The 19,265-nt window shown below is 40.4% G+C and overlaps 1 protein-coding gene and 1 long non-coding RNA gene across 20 annotated transcripts in view; both read right to left on the reverse strand.

Annotated features, from left to right (window-relative positions):
* The window catches only part of DMD (dystrophin), a 953,416-nt gene that overhangs the window by 754,638 nt on the left and 179,513 nt on the right, over positions 1-19,265 (reverse strand). The gene's annotated exons all lie outside the window — the stretch shown is intronic.
* Positions 8,389-17,197, reverse strand: LOC310762053. The gene is made up of 2 exons (XR_014547834.1): positions 12,841-17,197; positions 8,389-12,395 (listed from the first exon to the last, which is right to left on the reverse strand). It is a non-coding gene; the product is annotated as an uncharacterized lncRNA (long non-coding RNA).

A 19,265-nucleotide genomic window follows, 5' to 3' on the forward strand; every position in this document is an offset into this window, starting at 1 on the left:
AGACAGCTTAAAAAACCGAAGCATGTAGGCAGGGAGCAATCTCATGGATTGCAACCATGCAATCAACATCCATGGCAAGGGTGGTGATTCAATGGGAAAAACACATCAAATTCCCAGCATCATCTCACATAGATGAACATTCTCCTATGTAGAAGCAACATACTAACAGCCTTACCCATGCAGATAAGTGAATATAGAAAGGCTACTCACTTAAAACCCAAGAGATGAAACACCATAGGAGAAACAGCTTTGAGGTTCTATTCTTTTGCAATCAATTTTTTGAATAAATAAGCAACTAGGCCAAAACCATATAGAATGTGATTGGTAATAATCAATCAGAATTGTAGATTCTACCTGGAAACTAAATGACAGGCATTGGAATAGTAGGGCTTTGCTTCTATGGCCAGTCAGTCACTTGAGGGAGGGAGCTGACCCAGAGGGCATCATGATGCCAGGAACTACAGAGCAGGATACAGAAGAAACTAGTATTGCCATTCTCAATATTATCATCTAGGTTATCATTCTTTTTTCCAGCAGAACCCAAGTGCTTTTCTTTGTTGAGCAGAAATTCAACATATGAAGCTCTTCTGTGCTGGGTAAACATTAAACTTACGCTTGGTATGTACAGATGATGAAGACACAGGACTTCTGCCAGAAAAAAGTGTCAACTCTAAATCTCTCCCATGATACTGTGCCTGCTTAAGAAAACACAATGGAACGGATCGTTAGCAGTGATGTGGGGAACAAAAGTTTTGATTTCCCCCTCGTTGCTTGATTTTCTGGAGGAGATGTTTCCATTTTATAAGTTCATTAGTAACAATGAGTGGCTGCCAATTTCAAATACAGTACTAGGCAAGCTTGGCAAAGTTTTAAGCTTTGTGTTTTTAGCTTTTTAGAAGCAAAAGAAACATGCAGAATCAGATCACTGTCTAAGGCATCAACAATATTTTCAATCCAAACAAAAATGTTACCAATTCAAATTGCCCTAACTGGCATAGGAAAAATTTCTAATTCGAATTCTTTCAGAAAACCTACACCTAAATTTGTCTTCTATCAACATAATGGAGACCCAACCCCCCAACCCTCAATCAAACCAAGTTTCCCCAGCATATTTTAATGCTCTGACATGGAGGTTATGAAAACAGAATTTGGGGGGCGGGGGCGGGACTGATTTCAGGAAGTGATAGGAACTGCACAATAATCGAGCTGATTGAAGATGTTTCTAGCTAAAACTGTCCTGTTCTGGCCACAGCAGTTTAAGGATACTGACAAACTGGAATGTGTCCAGTGGAAGGTGATGAAATATCATGGTATGTTTCGGTCTGTGAGACTGAAGAAGTTGAGCATGTTTAGCCTGGAGAACAGATTATATAGATGACAGATGATTGATCAGATGTGTTTACTGTTGTTGCAGAAGGTTAGGACCTAAACCAACAAATTCAAATTATGTAAAAGAAAGGGGATTGCAATCAAACAGTAGGGGAAACTTCCCAAGAGTACCAGGTATCCCAAGAGTGGAAAAGTCTGGAGATAGGAGAAAAATTAGGTTTCGTTCACTTTTTGTTTGCCAAAACAGTACACAAACCAAAACATAGCAATCCTTCAACATTCATAACTTTCAAATGCAGTCCTCTAACCAAAACCATCTATGCAGAAATGTGCATATTAGAGACAAATGTACATAAAATGTATATATTAGTTAAAATAAGTCACAAAATGCATTTGATTATGGGAAATGGGTTGCATATACAGTACTTGTATATTAGGCAAAACTTCTTCCCCGAAATGTGAGGGCTTCTATTTTATTTTTTTAAATGCAAAGTAATTTGGAAATGTCAAACTGAACTTGTTTGGAAAAATGAGATCCTGAGATAAGCCAAAATATACACTTTTGTCCATCCCTAGAACAAAATGTATTGGAAAATAGTTGACTCTCCTCCATTAGAAATCTAAAAACAAAGGCTGGATAGCCACCTATTAGGGAAATTGCAGCAGCAGATTTCCTACATGGACAGAGGAGTTGAGGTCCTTCCTAACTAAGAATAGTAGAGACATTTATCCAAATTTTGCAATGCAGTTCTTCAGTCAAGTAAATATGTACAAAATATGTACAAAAAGCATATACGAGGGTAAAGTGTGCATAACATGTATAAATTAGTGAAAATAACATAAACATGAATTATATTAGGAAAAAACTGCTTTGCAAAATTAGGGAGAAAAATTGCACAGAAAAATTGCACTGTAGGGGAAAATAATAGGATAACTTTCAAAACAGTTTTATATAGTAACCCTCTATCCAGAAGTGGAGACCTACAGCATTTATTTGGGGATGGGAATAAGCATATACATACAGTGTAGATATGAAAATTAGCTTGTCTTTTGATGGCCCATCTCATTAAAGACAGAGAATCTTCTTATTAGCTGCTGCATCTCAATCCTGACATTTTGTTATAACAGTTCAGGGAAATTACTGAGATGTCTTTGGACTAGGTCAGAAACATCAGTCTTTGACATTATAGCAGGCTTTGCCAATTAGCTTATGTCACCTGTGACAATTAGAGTACAATCAGGTAGGTATGCTCCTTCAGCCAAATGCTTCCTTTGAACAATTCATTAGAGAAGTCTCATCACCTGTGACATTCCCACTGAAGCGCCCTGCACAGCATCTTATGTTCAAATCAATCTCGTTTATTCCCTTAGAATATAAGACATTCAAGGGAATCTAAAAGCCTGTGAGGTTGGTTGTTGTTCTTTAAAAAAAAACAACCCATTAAGAATGTCGTTAATGATATCTGAGCAACAAAGCAGCTAGAAATAAAAACCAAACTAAATTAAATAGTTCCCCTAAACCAGTTACTAAGAAGCCAACCACAAATGTCAGCATGCATGGGAACAATATCGTGTAGAACAATAGAGCCCCTGGGGCTTATTTTCAGCAAAAGGAAGAAAACACTGCAGCTTTAGCTAAAAGCACATTGATATTCACTTGCACACTACCAAAACTATTTCCTCCTCTAGTGTCAACAAAAGATGGATGCAAATAAGTGATATCTGCTGCTAGCTGGCTAGATATATTCATGGAGAATAAGGCTAACAATGGCTATGTTCTACCTCTACTGTCAAAGGGAAGATGCCTTTGAATACTAGTCGCTGGAAACTAAGGGTTGGGAGACCACTGTTGCACACAGGCTCTGAGTGGAGACTTCCTGTCAGCATCTGTGAGAACAAAGTGCTAGACTAGGTGGGCCTTAGCCTGGTTTTCCTTATGTTCTTAGCCCACAAGTCACTTGACAGGTATTTGCTGTTTTGATTATTACCCTTGATTGGTCAAACTGAATAACCAATGTCAACCATTCGCATTTAATATTGGCAGCTAAAGAAAGAGGTGGTTGCAGTCCCCACCCCTCTTTTGCTACAACCTAAGATTCCTTCTATGCAACGGACACTTGGATAATTTAGGCCCAGTTTACATGAAAGCATGTGAACATGAAAACTACCGCTGTGACAGGGCTGTTCTAATAAAGCTTGAAGGAATGACTGTGCATTAAGTTCTGAGGTATCACAGAACTTCAGAAGACAAGGACTCTCTTCATGTGCTCTCCCTTCCCAACAATTACCATTACACGAGTGAAAAGAGGAGGAGCATGTTCTCTAGCATGGTAACCTAGAACAGGCCCTAGTGACACCCTACATCAGCCTCACTAGAGTTCCACCAAACTTTCCTCAGATTAGAATAATCACTGTACCTTTCATGTGTTAATTCTATTAAAGCCAGATTCCTATAAAGACTTGCAAGTGAGAGGCGTATTCCTTGATCTGAGAAACTAGGGATTCAGGTTGCTGCTTCTACTTGCCCCAAGTCTTGGTCACTGCTGCTCCCCTCTGTAGCCATCACCAGATTTTAAAAACAGGCACCAGCAATTGTTTTTAAGTCCAGAAAATTTATAAGCACTGTGAGCAATGGGAATCAGAAGAATCACTGTCATTGTGCAGCTGTTGCATCTTCCTTCTGAATTAACCAACTATTAATTCTGTGCAGCAATAAATTATGCCAAGATGTAAGCAGCACCATATTATAAAAAGCTGCATTTATCTTCTAAGAATGTTGGTCAAACTTGTGTTTCTGTTGTCTTCTGTCAGTTTGAACTGAACTACCCACAGCTGTTGCCCATCTATGAAATATTTGTGTTGGAGTGGGAGGTGGGGCAGGAGCTGTTCCAGATGTGGTTTTCTGCTTTTCATCATGATTTTGTGATGGTATCTATTCCATAAAGAAAAAGCTGCAGGAAGCAGCAGACTCTGCAGGAAGAGATACCAAGGAAGACTGTCTGTCTTTCTTAAGCTGACTGGCTTTTCAAAGCATTAAGCTGCCTTCTATTCATTTTCTGATATTAAATCTTTTAAAGCCATACAAATTGGAACACATAAAAATATTACAGAAATGGTTATCACAGAGGAACTCTTCACAATAGTTCTTAAAATGCTTCACCCATAAAATGCTTCAATCATCATAATAATCAACATCATTAAATTTGTCAGTCGCTTTATCTTGCCCAGGGCAACCCAAAGCAATTTACAACAAATAGACAACAAACCCCACATATATACAGTAAAACCAAGAGAAATACATTAAAAACACCCCTTCTAAAAGACCACAGATAGTTAAAGGTCAAAGGCCTTGTCATAGAGGAAAGTTTTGGTCCGGTGCCTAAAGATATATAATGATGGTGCCACGCAACCCTCCCACAAGCAAAGAGCCACTGCAGAAAAGACCTGCTCTCATGTTGCCACCCTCAAAACCTCTCATGGGGCACACAAAGAAGGGCCTCAGTTGATAAGTGAAGGGTTCGAGTCTGTTCATATGGTGAGAGGTGGTCCACATACCACAAACATCTCTTCCACCGGAAATTGCCTGTTTCAGTCAGTCACTGAACATTACTAGTCTAAAGATTAGTGAGTTCAGTTCTGTGACATCATAGAACTCCAAAAAACAAGAATTGCCTTCCAAGTGTTTTCCCACATACAATTATCATTACACAAGGGCCAAGAGCAGCAACATGCTACTTCCACAACCCAATACATGCCAGCGACTGAATGCCTGCAGCAGATAACTCGCCCTCCATGATCCAGAACAGCACACAGAAAGGAATGAGAGGTTGGTCCCAAAGGATGAAATCAGATCATTGTATATGCTTTTTCATTTGAAGGTAATCTCATCCATCCCCAAAGGTTCAAGGAAGGTCATAATGATTTGAAACGCATAATGTTAATAAAGTAAGGAAAAATACTAAAACACCACCTTTCCATAGCAGATGAATGCCAAAACATGAAGACCATAAGATTTCAGGCTTGATCAGGCAGCCTGCAATTTGGATCTTGAAGAACACAGCACAAAATCTTGAAGCACAGAAACACTGTTCCGTTTTGAGGGGAAATATACCAAAGTTAAGATTTCATGAAGTATAGAAGCACAGAAAAAAAATACAATGATGCTTTATTACAGCTATCTTTATGTGACCCAGAAACTGTATAAACGTTTGACAGCAGAAGTCATTTTATTTATCTATTTATTGTGTTTATCGATACATGGCTGCTGGATAAGTTTCATGAAACTCAAACAGGTATGCTGCAGTGTGTGTGTGTGTGTGTGTGTGTGTGTGTGTGTGTGTGTAAATCACCGACAACAAAAATAAAAGGGAACAAGGCTCTTTGTTTCCTAGGCATTAGCGTCTATGGATTTGCTTCACATTCCAGAAGGAAAATCCATTATCAGAGCAGCCTACGAAAATGACTGGATTTTCTCTTACTTTCAAGGATTACGGTAGAGATGAGTTCTTACCATTTTTGCCATTCTCTTCTTTGACCTTAGAAAATAGTTTAATTCTATCATCAAACCTCCTTTCAGGTTTGGAACAGAGGTAAAGAGTGGAGCCATATTTATAATAAAAATATAGTTCAAACACCTGCTCTGCCATGGAATTGTTGCATAGTTGTGGATAGTTCTCCAAAAGTTACCGTATTTTTCCCTCTATAGGATGCACCGGACCACAAGACGCACCTAGTTTTTAGAGGGGGAAATCAAGAAAAATATATTATTTTCCCCCCCCAAGCCCCAAAGAGCAACGGACAGGCTGTGCGCAGCCTGTCCGCTTCTCCCAGAGCTTCTCGGGGCTGCGGGGGAAGCCCGGGTTCCCCCCCAGCCCCAAAGAGCAAAGAAGCCAAGACAGCGAGCGGGATCCATCCCGCTGGCTGTCTTGGCTTCTGCCATAGCCGTGCAACCTCTCCAGCCGGGAGCTAAACCTCTCCAGCTAAAGAAGCATGGCTAAAGAAGCCAAGGCAGCGAGTGCGATCCACCCCACTCGCTGCCTTGGCTTCCTCTTTAGCCTTGCGCAGCCTCTCCCGGCTGGAGAGGCTGTGCAAGGCTATGGCAATTCCCCCACCTCCCGCAAAAGCCCACACGAGCCGCACACCCTATAAGGAGCGTGCGGCTCCTGTGGGCTTTTCTACGAGGAGGAAGAAGCGACTGACTGGCCACGTCAGGCACTTCTCCCTCCTGGGGAAAAGCCCGCAAGAGCCGTGCGAAGCTTGTGTTCACCTCTTGAGGACTTTTCCTGCCTGCCTCCCCCCTGCATTCGCTCCATGGGACGCACAGACTTTTCCCCTTAGTTTTTAAGAGGGAAAAAGTGCGTCCTATGGAGTGAAAAATACGGTAAATTTAGTTATTAATACTTAAGACATGGTTACAGCTTTAAATGCCCAACACACGAGAGCATGTCATTAATTAAATGATAAATATTTTTAAGCAACTCTCTATGGCTTACAAAATTTCAACAAATGCAAATGACATGGACAAACAGAACTGTTTATCTGGTGCTGCAAAGTAAATAAACAGCACCAGACAAACCTCTCTCCAGGAGAAATTTCATAAATGGGATACTGTAACTGAAAAGGCTGAGTCTCAGTCAACACTCACTTTATCTCAGGAGACATAGAACAGAGGCTCCAAGTTGGATCCTCATGGCCAGGCAGGATTGTGGGTGGGGAGACACTCTTTAAGTACCCAAGTACAGTGGTACCTCGGGTTAGGGACTTAATTCATTCTGGAGGTTCGTTCTTAACCTGAAACTGTTCTTAACCTGAGATACCACTTTGGCTAATGGGGCCTCCCGCTGCCTCCGCGCCATCGCCGCGCGATTTCTGTTCTCATCCTGAAGCAAAGTTCTTAACCCGAGGTACTATTTCTGGGTTAGCGGATTCTGTAACCTGAAGCGCCTGTAACCTGAAGCCTTTGTAACCCGAGGTACCACTGTATACCGCTTGACTTTCAAGTGAACCACAAGTTTTGAATAGCACACTGTGTGCCATTTCATTCCTAGACCACTAAGTTCTAGACCACTAATCACCAAAATAACCAAACCACGATACAGTTCACATTTAGTGAGGAGAGAGAGCTTAACCATGAGTCTCACATGGATGACATGCTATTCCATATCTTGACTTCGGCTTAGCTCAGCGCAGTGCAGCAACAGAAAGGAGCAGGGAAGAGGAAAGTGGCTATCAGCTCCTCTCTGGAAGCCTGCACAGTTCTGTTAAGTCAGTTTGCCTTAGTGTGACATGCCAACCAAGCCATTAACTGCGAGGTACGTGCAAGAGGGCCATTTGTTCCTAGGTGTGCCAGCATTCAAACAAAAGATTGAGTAAATTGAGGCAGATAGTGGAAAGAGGGGGGAAAATATTTCGGAAACCCTCAAATTCAGACATCTGAAATTGCTAGAAATTTGCTAGATATTGAATTTATGTGATGTTTTCCTTCAGCTCTAGCCGAGCTTTGGCAATGTGAATATAATTACTCCACATAGATCTGAGCCAGAACAATGAGATTTATATCTCAGTCCTTGCCAAGCACTGAAAGTTATCTAAGCTAATATTTCTTCCTAGAAATGGGTAAGTCCTTGGGTGAAAATTAAATATTTATACCAAAGATTCTATCTTCAGACAAGGATTCCAGCTCTTCCCCAAGACAAAAATATGCATCATTACTCACATATGATTTTATCAAGTAACTGATTTAAAGATGTGATAAATATATATTTAATGCAATAATAATTCTGCCTTTGTTTATGAATTCTTCACCAATTATTTTTATCAATTTCCCACAATTTTTAACAAATTGACATCAAATTAATACAAATTCAATACAAATTTAAAAGCTAACTTCCCACCCCCAAGATATTCCTTCTATTTTCCTCCCTCCTTGGCTGCTCCCAATAAATTAACTTTTCCAACTATCATTTCAAAATACATTTCAAATACATTTCAAAATACATTCATCCCTTCTCCCTGCACATCACCTGTTCAATTACTAATTTCTGCTTTTGCTTTTATATATTGTTATAACCTGTCCTCAAAATAGTTTAGAAGAGTAAATCCTCTTTTATCATTCATCAATTTTGAAACATTTCCTTCTGAAACATTCCCCCCTCTAACACTGCCAATCTCCCAGCGTCACCCACCCTTCATATTTTGCCAAATTTAATCCTCAATTTTACATACAACCAGCTCATTAATAAATAAACGCAATCTATATCTCTTCTTCTCTGCCTGAAAGTCTCAGAAGCTTGTCAAGATGGTATACACTGTGGTCCATCTTGTCCTTTTCACTGTTCTTATTTCCAACTTCAAGCTTCAAGGAAGGGGGTAGGCTGAGGTAATCTCAACAAAATTTGTATCTCCTCTCCATCCTCCCCCCTCAACTAATAAATCTTCCTGTAGTCTATCCTGCCAGTTCTCAGTTCCATTACATCCAAATTCACAGTTTATTTTCTTCTGAGTGCTTAACAGACAGTCATTCCAGTTGTTACCAATCTTTTCTTCTTTACTGTTTTTATTTCACAATACAAAGTTCCATGGGGTGGTCAAAATCCCTCAAAAGTCCCTCATGGTTATTACTCTCCATCTTCTTTCAGGCCAAGTCCTTAGTTATAAAACAAATCCACCGCAAAGCGGTATCTTTAAAGTCTGCTCTTCCTGAAAACTTTACATTCCATTGCTTTAGTGGAGGGTAGATAGAGCAGATCCCCCCCCCAATGACTTTAAATATTGCCTCCCCTTCCCTCCTTCCACCATTCAAGCAAATCAGAAATTAGTGTCTTTCATTCTTTCCAAACCTTTCAAAAAATAAGATTTTTCTCCTGCAGCATAAATCAGGATCTTTTCCGGGGGGTGCCTCTTTTCTTGCCAATTATGTCCGAATTCAAAGGTATTCCACAGCTCACCACGGTAGCTTGCTGAAGCTGTCCTTGCACGGAGCCATTGAGCCCAGCGCCCTCACCTTTTCGTTTGGGAGACGGGGATTTCCATCCCCACTCACAAAAAAGACATTAATGGACTACCCTTTCAACACACTCAAAAGGTTTGGGGAGACATGCCCCTTACCCCCATTAAACTCTGTCTGGGACCCCTCCCAGGTGCCGAAGTGCCCAAGAGTGTGACTTGCCGGGTTCGCAGCAAAACAGGAAGTCTTTGTTTATGAATTCTTGGTTGACATTTCTTCTATTTGATTTAATTGTAGATTAAAAAATAACAACAACAACAGTAAGAAGATTTCAAAGGAGGGAAACAAACATGAGTGAAAACGAATTAAATGTATCCTGAAAAAAGAAAAGAAAAATAAGGCATATCGTGAAGTTACTTTCAAAGTAAATATGATCATGATCAAGTTTTATCTGGCTCTAGTTCAATGAGATTGAACTAGAAATAAGCCTAGCTATCCCCCACACTGCCCAAAATTGGGAAATAATGTATTGGTTTGTCCTCAGTGAAAGATTATAAACGGTATGTGATGCTCAGTTGTCCCATGGCAGCTCCCTATGTGATATTTTGGTTTAGATGTATCTTGCTACTGATATGTGTACAAATGAAATAAAAATGTAAAACATTTACAAGGTTGAGCATCACACACATATATGCATTAGAAATTCTATAAATGCTTGACCTTAGTCCCCAAGTCTTTTATGCTAAGGTATCATTTCACATCACCAATTTAGCATATGCTCTACTAAAACATCATCTTTGGTAATCAGTTTATCAAGAAGGTAAATGGTTTTTAAGGAAATTACAAGACATGCTATTAATGACACTCATTGCAGGAACTATGTTTACAACCATAATATCATCTTAACATATTGCTGTACCAATCAACTGTCTTATTTTCTTTATTGTTCTTTTGCATATAAACTGGCATAGCTCCACTAACAAGCACTTTCCATTTTAAAATTATGTCCTTTCAATTACCAACTAAAAGGCTATGCTTCTTTCCTCACTAGTCCCTACTGTACCAGACAAAGACATGTTTATATCTGTGAACCTATTGATTTGAACAACTGTTTTTCATTAAATTGGATTAAAATGACATTTCTGTAGCAATATTGGTCCTCATATTCCTCAATTTATCTTCCTATAACGGGTCCCCGAAAGCAGAAAGGGCAAGTAGCAATCAATAATAGATCACTTAGCACACATCCTTCGCTTCCACTGAGAAACAGAACACACACAAAAAAGGAAAGTGATTTCAAATCAAACCTTATTCAATCAATATCATCATTAGAGGAAGAGAGATTGACAAAGTTTCAGAAAACAGATGCAGCAGGAGCGTAAACTTCAGTGCATTTTATACTAGAAATGATCAACTTTATTCCATCCATCCATGACAGTAAAAATCAGTTTACTTGACAGTATACACTACTGACTTTCATTGGGCCCTTGCCCTTCCTGGCTTGAAAAAGGACAATATTTGAAATAAATAAAATCCTTTAGACTATATATGGTTGATTTCAAGTTTTGCCTTCAGCTTATAATACTTGTCATTTTGTAAAACAGAGTGCAGAATGAGTACGGCAAATTTTCAAAAATGAAATACTGTAGTCATTTGCAAGTGTGTGAGCGAAGGGGAGAATATCACAATAGTCAGGCTCTCTTCCCATTACATGTATTGCTACTTCTACTCCCAAGGTACGGTCATTATGTTGACACTTTCCCCAAGGCTCCACTCTAGGCAGACATGCAGTTTGTTTGATGGGAATGCTATGGCTCCTCACCCTTAACCATTCAGTCTCCTCTCAAAACAGTGGGTACAGTTGAATTCCAACATTCAGATTCAACTGATTCTCTATGCAAAATGTACAGATCAATTCAGATAAAATTTTAACTCACACACATGGAATCTAAATAATGTAAAGCTTGAACTAGTATTTGTCCACAGTAAACAGACACTCAAAGTAATACCACAATCTAGAATGCCAGATACACAGTGTATAGCTAACACCCCCTGATTTTTAATCTCAATTAAAAACCTGTGCTGTTTTCATGCTTTATTGACCCAAAGTCCAAGGGTCACTTAAATCACCAGGTGTGATTTAAGCTGAAGAGTACATCGCAGGAGTGGTCAGAATATTAAAGATGTTCACCATGATGCAAGCAGGAAGTGCAAGGTTCTGACAAGCAATGAAAGAAGGAACGAGGAATAAAGGCCCATGCCACTATGGTAACACATGAAGGGTTCATAAGGCTCAACATGTGATTTAAAATTTGCAAACTGACAATGATGATAAACTAGGTAAAGGGACCCCTGACCATTAGGTCCAGTCGTGGCCGACTCTGGGGTTGCGGCGCTCATCTCGCTTTATTGGCCGAGGGAGCCGGCGTACAGCTTCCAGGTCATGTGGCCAGCATGACTAAGCCACTTCTGGTGAACCAGAGCAGCGCACAGAAACGCCGTTTACCTTCCCGCCAGAGCAGTACCTATTTATCTATTTGCACTTTGACATGCTTTCGAACTGCTAGGTTGGCAGGAGCAGGGACCGAACAATGGGAGCTCACCCCGTTGCGGGGATTCGAACCGCCAGCCTTCTGATTGGCAAGTCCTACACTCTGTGGTTTAACCCACAGCACCACCCGCGTCCCTGATGATAAACTAGCAACCTGCTATTGTGCCTGTAGCATAGGAATGACTAGCCCATTGAGGCCAAAGGACCACATGAGCCTTTCTCCAACACTCCAGGAGCCTCATGCCAGTGGTGATTGTGACCAATACAGGGATTGGCTACTCCACACTCACACAAACAGGCTGACAGATACACAGGCAGGCATCCTCCATCCTTAACTGGCTTCAACCATTTGGCTAAAGAGGGCTCTGTTTTCACCTCCACTTATCAAATCCCCTAAAGTGTGATTTGCATCACCATCAGGGCAATAAATTCCACCCACCTCAGTACTGTGTACTTTTTCTTCTTCTTTCTCCCCCCCCTTTTTTTTTTGCTGTCACCATCAAAGCCTGTGAGGTATTCGGGGACAGAATTTGTAGGAGCTAAATTAGGGCCCAAACTGGGGGTTTGCCACTGTAATGGTTCTAGGGGTTGCTCGTGCGTAAGCAGGTGCCTATCTCCCCGGCTGGGTGCAAGCACCTGGCTGGGTTGCCAAAGTGAACCTTTTCTGTCCGGACAGCCACTCACCCGTGGCTGACTCAATCGCTGGCAGAATCCGTGAGTGGGCGTTTCTTAAACTTCTTCCAGCAAAGAAGTTCTTTGATGCCTAGTCTCCGCCACCCTTTCTGCGCAGGGAGGGCGTGGGCAACGGAGGACCCCTACTCTCCCCGCTGGTCCCAGGCAAGGAGTCATGAGACCGCCTCCCCACTTCCCCCAGCTGCCCCCCTTCTCCCCTGGTACTACGCTGATTCTCTTCCCCAGAAGATGGGCTGCTCCTCCCGATCCCTGGACGCTCTCTGGAATCCCTCTGGCTTTCGCTCTCCCCCTCCAGTACTGATGGCAGTTCCCTGACAGCCACCCTTGCTTTACCAGCTTCTTCACCTGCAGATATCAACAGATCAAAATAATTCATGGCGCAGAGATAAACTTTATCACAGGCACAGGAATAAGAGTTGGGAAAAAAGGCCGGTCCACTCACACTTTCAAGTCACATGGTTATATTAGTCATGGAATTGGCAGGTAATATTTGCTATAGCAAAGTGAAGCTAATGTGATTGGGCAAGAGAGAATGCTTTTTGTGGACTGGGGTGGGGGTAAAACACTGACCAGTTCTACTTTTCCTACATCCTGTTGCCTGTTTTTATGGTTTATACGATGCAAAGTTTCACCAAAATCGCCACACTGTTTTTAGTATATAACATGTAGGCACAAAAATATAATTATGTTAAGGGCCCAGTAATAAGTCAACCAAAGTACTCAGTATTATAAGCTGTCTTTCATAATACGTAAATTCTAATTTAAGCTACTTTTCTTTCTCTCTCCATGCTAATAACCATTTGCTGTTGACAAGGAAAGGGAAAACAAAATCCTTGTCCAAATAGCCTAAAAGCTGACAACCCACACTAATTGACCTTCACATTTAAGTTCATTACCTCTAAATCTAATCAACTCCTAGGACATCTGAGTACTTAACTCTGCCAAGATTAAAGGCTCTGCATTCAACACTATTTTTGAATTAACAGTTGAGGTACAAATAGGCACCTCTTCATTCCAAATGATTTAATGAATGTTATCAGTTCCGAACAGAATATCTTTATTCACACCCTCTGATTTATTTCATTTTCGTTTTGAAATGAGCCATTGACTGGATTTTCTCTTTCTCTCTTTAGTCCTGTGTGTATGTGTGCATTTTTGTGTGTGTGCTTTAAAAGAGGCAAAGCTGGATCCTTGCCTCCTCATTTTACAGAATGCATGCTTAGAGTTTATTAAATAGTAAATGTTCATACACAACAGACATTTACTCAAAGGAAATCTCCGTGTTCTAAGACAGATGTCTACTTTGAATTTATATATTTGGAACAATTGTTTACTGGGCTAAGTGCTCATATATTCAAATAAACTGGTGTATTTTCAAAGCCAAAGTTTAGTGCAACATGACTATAGAAAAATGAAATTTTATTCATTTATATGATTCTTCAGAAACATGAGTACACAACAGAAATGGAAAACTAATTGAAAAGAAAACAATCAACATTGATATTATTTCCATCATGAGAAATATATCATCAATATTATTTAAACTTTCTTCAAAGTATTCATATTCCTAATAGTTTTGACATTTGTGTGCACTCTTACACAGCACAGATGAACCACTGGGATTTCAAATAAATATTAGTTACTTAACAAACTTAGCATGTTTTACTGGTCCAAACTAGACAGCACAGTGATGGATCCATATTTAAAGTTAGATTGTCACTCTGTTAGATGGCCCAGTTTTAAGGCCCAGTTTTAAGGGCTTGGTGTGCCTCAATTAAAAGATTGTAAACTCTGCATTACTTTTTCTTTAAGGAAACTTTTGGAGAAAGATACAATAATATGGTTGCTTTCTTCCCCCATCCCCAGAAAACCATCTGATGACTCTGAGGTCATCCGGTGCAATGGCAGGATTTGTAGTCTTCAAAGGTAAAGGTAAAGGGACCCCTGACCGTTAGGTCCATTCGCGGACGACTCTGGGGCTGCGGCGCTCATCTCGCTTTACTGGCCGAGGGAGCTGGCATACAGCTTCCGGGTCATGTGGCCAGCATGACTAAGCTGCTTTCTGGTGAACCAGAGCAGCGCACGGAAACGCAGTTTTCCTTCCTGCCGGAGCAGTACCTATTTATCTACTTGCACTCTGACATGCTTTCAAACTGCTAGGTTGGCAGGAGCTGGGACCAACAATGGGAGCTCACCCCATCTCAGGGATTCGAACTGCCGACCTTCTGATTAGCAAGCCCTAGGCTCTGTGGTATAACCCACAGCGCCACCTGCGTCCTTGTCTTCCTCCATCCCCAGAAAGCAATCTGATGACTTTGAGGTCATCTGGTGCAATGGTAGGCTTTGTATGTTGTCTTTAACCAACCCTTAAATCATTCACTGGTCCAAATGCACCACTGCACCAAGCAATCTTGCCATAGACTAAAAGGGATGTAAAAGGTCAGTAAGTGATGTACATCAGGCATGTCCAATAGGTAGATCAGTGTACATCTGTGGTAGATCACTGGTCCCCCCCCAAAGAAGCTCAAAAAGTTCTTGCCCTGCACCCCCAAAAAACATGAGTAGATTGCAGTCTCTTGGGAGTTGGTCATGTACACCATGCTAGGTCTTGCAATGTTAGTTGTTCACAGAGAGAGTACATAGTGGCATGTTATACAAACTGACATTTCTGATTCCTCATTCTCCCTCAGCAAGCATCGAATGCCACAGAATACAAGTCATATGACATCCATTGCTTCACAAAATCATTGTAATGTACCTTTTTCTGTTATGTACATAAGTCTACCAAATCAATTCATTCAAATGATCTAAAACAAAAAAACCCCCCAATTATAGTAGCATTCTGATCCAACAAGACCCACTCCAATGTAAGAACCATCATCATTAATACAATTAGTGCCAATAAAATAGAGAATATATTTCAGTTAAATTCACGTGAAATCTATTGATTATAACTGTATGTCACTAGCTTACTTCAGCCTGGAAAGATGCCAATTCATTCAGAAGCTAATGTTGCTTACCTGTCAAACAGACCATATCAGAGTGTTTCTTAACTAACAAAGGTAATTAACAAAGGTAATTAAGAATCATGAATATTACAGGATGCATTAAAATTATATTCGCTAATAGAGAATATATCAAGTCAAGAAGACAAGCAACTGTCAACAACCGATTTAAGGTCTGATTCACATAATTTAATAGGATTAACCTTGTGTCCTATATACTGAAGGCATGCTTCGGTGTAAGACTGCAGACAGATTTAGCTCTCTCTAATGATCATTTATAAAAACTCGTGTCAACCCCACAGACAAAAAATAGCTGTCATGGAATAAATGCAACCACAACTGAAGCAACAGACAACCTATCCTTATATTAGATGTAATTGCCTACAGTATCTCATCAATATCTTTGTGTCAACAGTATTAATTCTAAATATTGGAATGCCACAAAGTAGAAGTAAACAGAGCCAAGGATCACTGCCAACAGAAAAATGGGAACATTCTCACATCCTGATTATATCATGAGTAAAAAAAAGAGTAATTGAAACGATATTGAAGCATTATATTGGAAATTTAAATTGATATGAAATTGACTTTTGCAAAAATATTATATTTTCCACAATAATGAAGATCCATGCAGTTCCAGTATGAAAATCTGTTTTATGTGCTATTGTGTCTAAATAGTTGCATGACTAGGGCTTAAGGGCACATGAAGCATAATGATGGCATATTAATGATATCTAAATTCATATCACTAGACTTCCTCCTAGAACTGGACTGACTAGTCAAGAAGGGTAGAAAGCAAATACTGAAATGGCCACTTGGGATAAGATTACATCCCACATTAATAAAAAATGCAAGCAGTTTCAGTATGAAAAAGCAGTTTCATATGCCTGTTTGTCAGATCTTATAGCTGCATCTCTGGGACCTAAGGAGCCATGAAAGGAAAATGAGATGTTATTAATGGATTTGTGCTTCCTTAAATATTTCAAGGAAATTATTTCAGAAAAAGGAAACAGCCATACTTTAAACACCACACATTGCCTTTGTATGGTGTGATATTATACTGATTAGGTCTGGGTGATATCTGGTTTTCAACATCACAATATATCACCAGCTAAATATCACAATATCTCAACATATCACAATATATATATGCGGTGGCGGACCCTCTTGCCCCATGGGCATATTACCCGTGGGGCAAGAGGGTCCTGCCATACCTCACCACAGTGGCTGGGGGGGGCACACTTCACCGCAGCAGCAGAGGGTCTTAAGGAGGCTCCCTGTGGCAGTGGAGGGCCTTAAACTATAAGTAAGTAGTTGATTTAATAAAAATATTAAATAAACTTTGAAATATTTAATATACTTTCAACTAATTTAAGAGTGGTTTAAGTGATTTACTAGTCAAGTTGTATCTGCTTACCCACTCAGAGGTCTAAGTGGAATTTATGCATGCATAAGCCCCACTGAGTTCAAATAAACTTCCTTCCTTCTACTTTCCTATGAGTAAGCCTCATTGAATTCAGTAGTGCTTGCTTGTGAGTAGACATGAATTTGCTTTCACTGCTTACCGAAAAACATTCTCCCCATCATTCTTACACAGTACCCAACCTCCCACTTCAGCATGAGGCAGCCTGTTAAATCTTCTCCCCTCCATTCCTCCCCACAGAAGGCGCCCCCAAAGCCCTCATCCCACCAGTCTCTCCCTTCTTACCAAAGAGTGGGAGGGAGGGCAAGCAAGCAAAAAGATAGTCTCCTTTAAATAAACAAAAACAAAAACTTTCTTTTTTGATATGGAGGAAAGCTATTTAGGGGGAACTGACAACATAAACACCACCAGAAAATAAAAACAAAAAAACCTTATCCCCTCTTTTTTTCACCAGTGGGGCTAAGTCTGAGGGAAGAAAGAAGTGTTTTCCAGTTGTTTATGTTCTTTCTTTACTTTGCTGCTGGATCTTTGATTGTCTAGGTTCCTCCTGGATTGTTAGCAGGCTCTGCATAATTAGCTGGGCTGAAGCTGAAAGAGTTGGCTAGCTTGTGTGAGGGCTTATCCTCATAGGTTAGGAGGGAGGAAGGAGAGAGCAAAAAAGCAGGAGACACCTTGCCTGCAAATTATCTGCAACGTATCTGTAAAATATGGGTTCAGCTGAGCAATCCCCATGGGAAGCTGTTAAGTTTCCACCTTTTGTTCACGGGTACATTGCCTTGTTGAAACACTTATCACCTTCAACAATATGGCGATATATCGCACAGCCCTAATACTGATAAATAAGAAGCATAGGCTAGATATTGGAACCAAAATGTATTTATTCTTCTTGTTGGTTTCTTGACCTCCCCAAAGTAAAGTATAAAGCTGCAATTAACCTGGCATCAAAATCATTGAGCAAGAGTGGCTCTCCACATACTCTTGGGCTACAACTCCCACCACTTCTGACTCTATCTCATTACATCTTTTATCATAGAACTAGAACACATGGACATCCAATAACAGGGTCAACAAAAGAATGTTCTTCACACAGAAATTTGCTCTCACCAGATGGAGTGGTAACCGCCAATTTGGATGGCTTCAAAAGAGGATTAAACTAATTTACGGAGGATAAATCTATCCATGACCACAAGCCACATGTACTACCTCCACTGCTGGCAGCAGTATGCCTCTGGAGAATTGGGCCTTCTCGGTAGTGGCGCCCACCCTGTGGAACACCCTCCCTTCAGATGTTAAGGAAATAAGCAGCTATCCTATCTTTAAAAGACATCTGAAGGCAGCCCTGTTTAGGGAAGTTTTTAATATTTAATGCTGTACCGTTTTTAACACTTGATTGGGAGCCGCCCAGAGTGGCTGGGGAAACTCAGCCAGATGGACGAGGTATAAATAATAAATTATTATTATTATTTTATTATAAGTCAGGAGAGTGTGGTTTGCAGGTTGGCCACTGTGAGAATAGGATGATGACAAGATGGGCTACAGGGCTGATCAATTTGGCTCTTTGTATGTTCTTATTGGCTTGCTGGGCAGGGCTTTGGGGATCTGGAGTTCAAAGATAACAGCAGGCCACACATGTTATCCACCCCTGCCATAGCAGAACTTCAAAGTGCTTCTGAATATAAACTTATTGCCATTCAGACACATTCAATTCAGTAAACTTGTTAAAGCAGGGATAGCCAACACGATGCCCTCCAGATGTTGCTGTTGGAGTCCAACTCCCATCAGCCCGACTAGCAATGTAAATAGGCAGGAACACTGCGAAATGTAGCAAACAACATCTGGAAAACTACAGGTTAGCCACCCCTGCTGAGAAATATTACTCCAGATGTCAAAATGCACACATTCTTCCCTAGATTTCATGTGCCAGGACAATACGTGTTTAGCTTCCATAGACAGATATTTTGCTTTATCGATCATTAGGCTTAACATAGTCAGAATGCAAGAAAGAAAAACAAACCTTTAGCCACCAATAGAAAATTAAATTGCACGCTCACTCACTGTTCTAAAGATAATTAATAATGCCTTGTAGCCTTGGCAGCAGCAAAAACCTTTCATGTCAGTGGATATGTCAGAAAACAAAAGATAGGGCATTTTTAGGTGAAGAAAAATATTTTCCCCAAATTCAGATTATAGGAGACAGGAAAAAGTGGAGCTTTGTGACAGCTTTTTTCGATAAGCAAATAAGAAACCAGCAACTATTTTATGCTAATTATTACATAGCAGACAGAAGCCACAGAGATTCCATTATAATTCTACATAGGA

Source organism: Podarcis filfolensis (genome assembly GCF_964270895.1).
Source record: "Podarcis filfolensis genome assembly, chromosome: 4".
Classification (NCBI taxonomy): Eukaryota; Metazoa; Chordata; class Lepidosauria; order Squamata; family Lacertidae; genus Podarcis; species Podarcis filfolensis.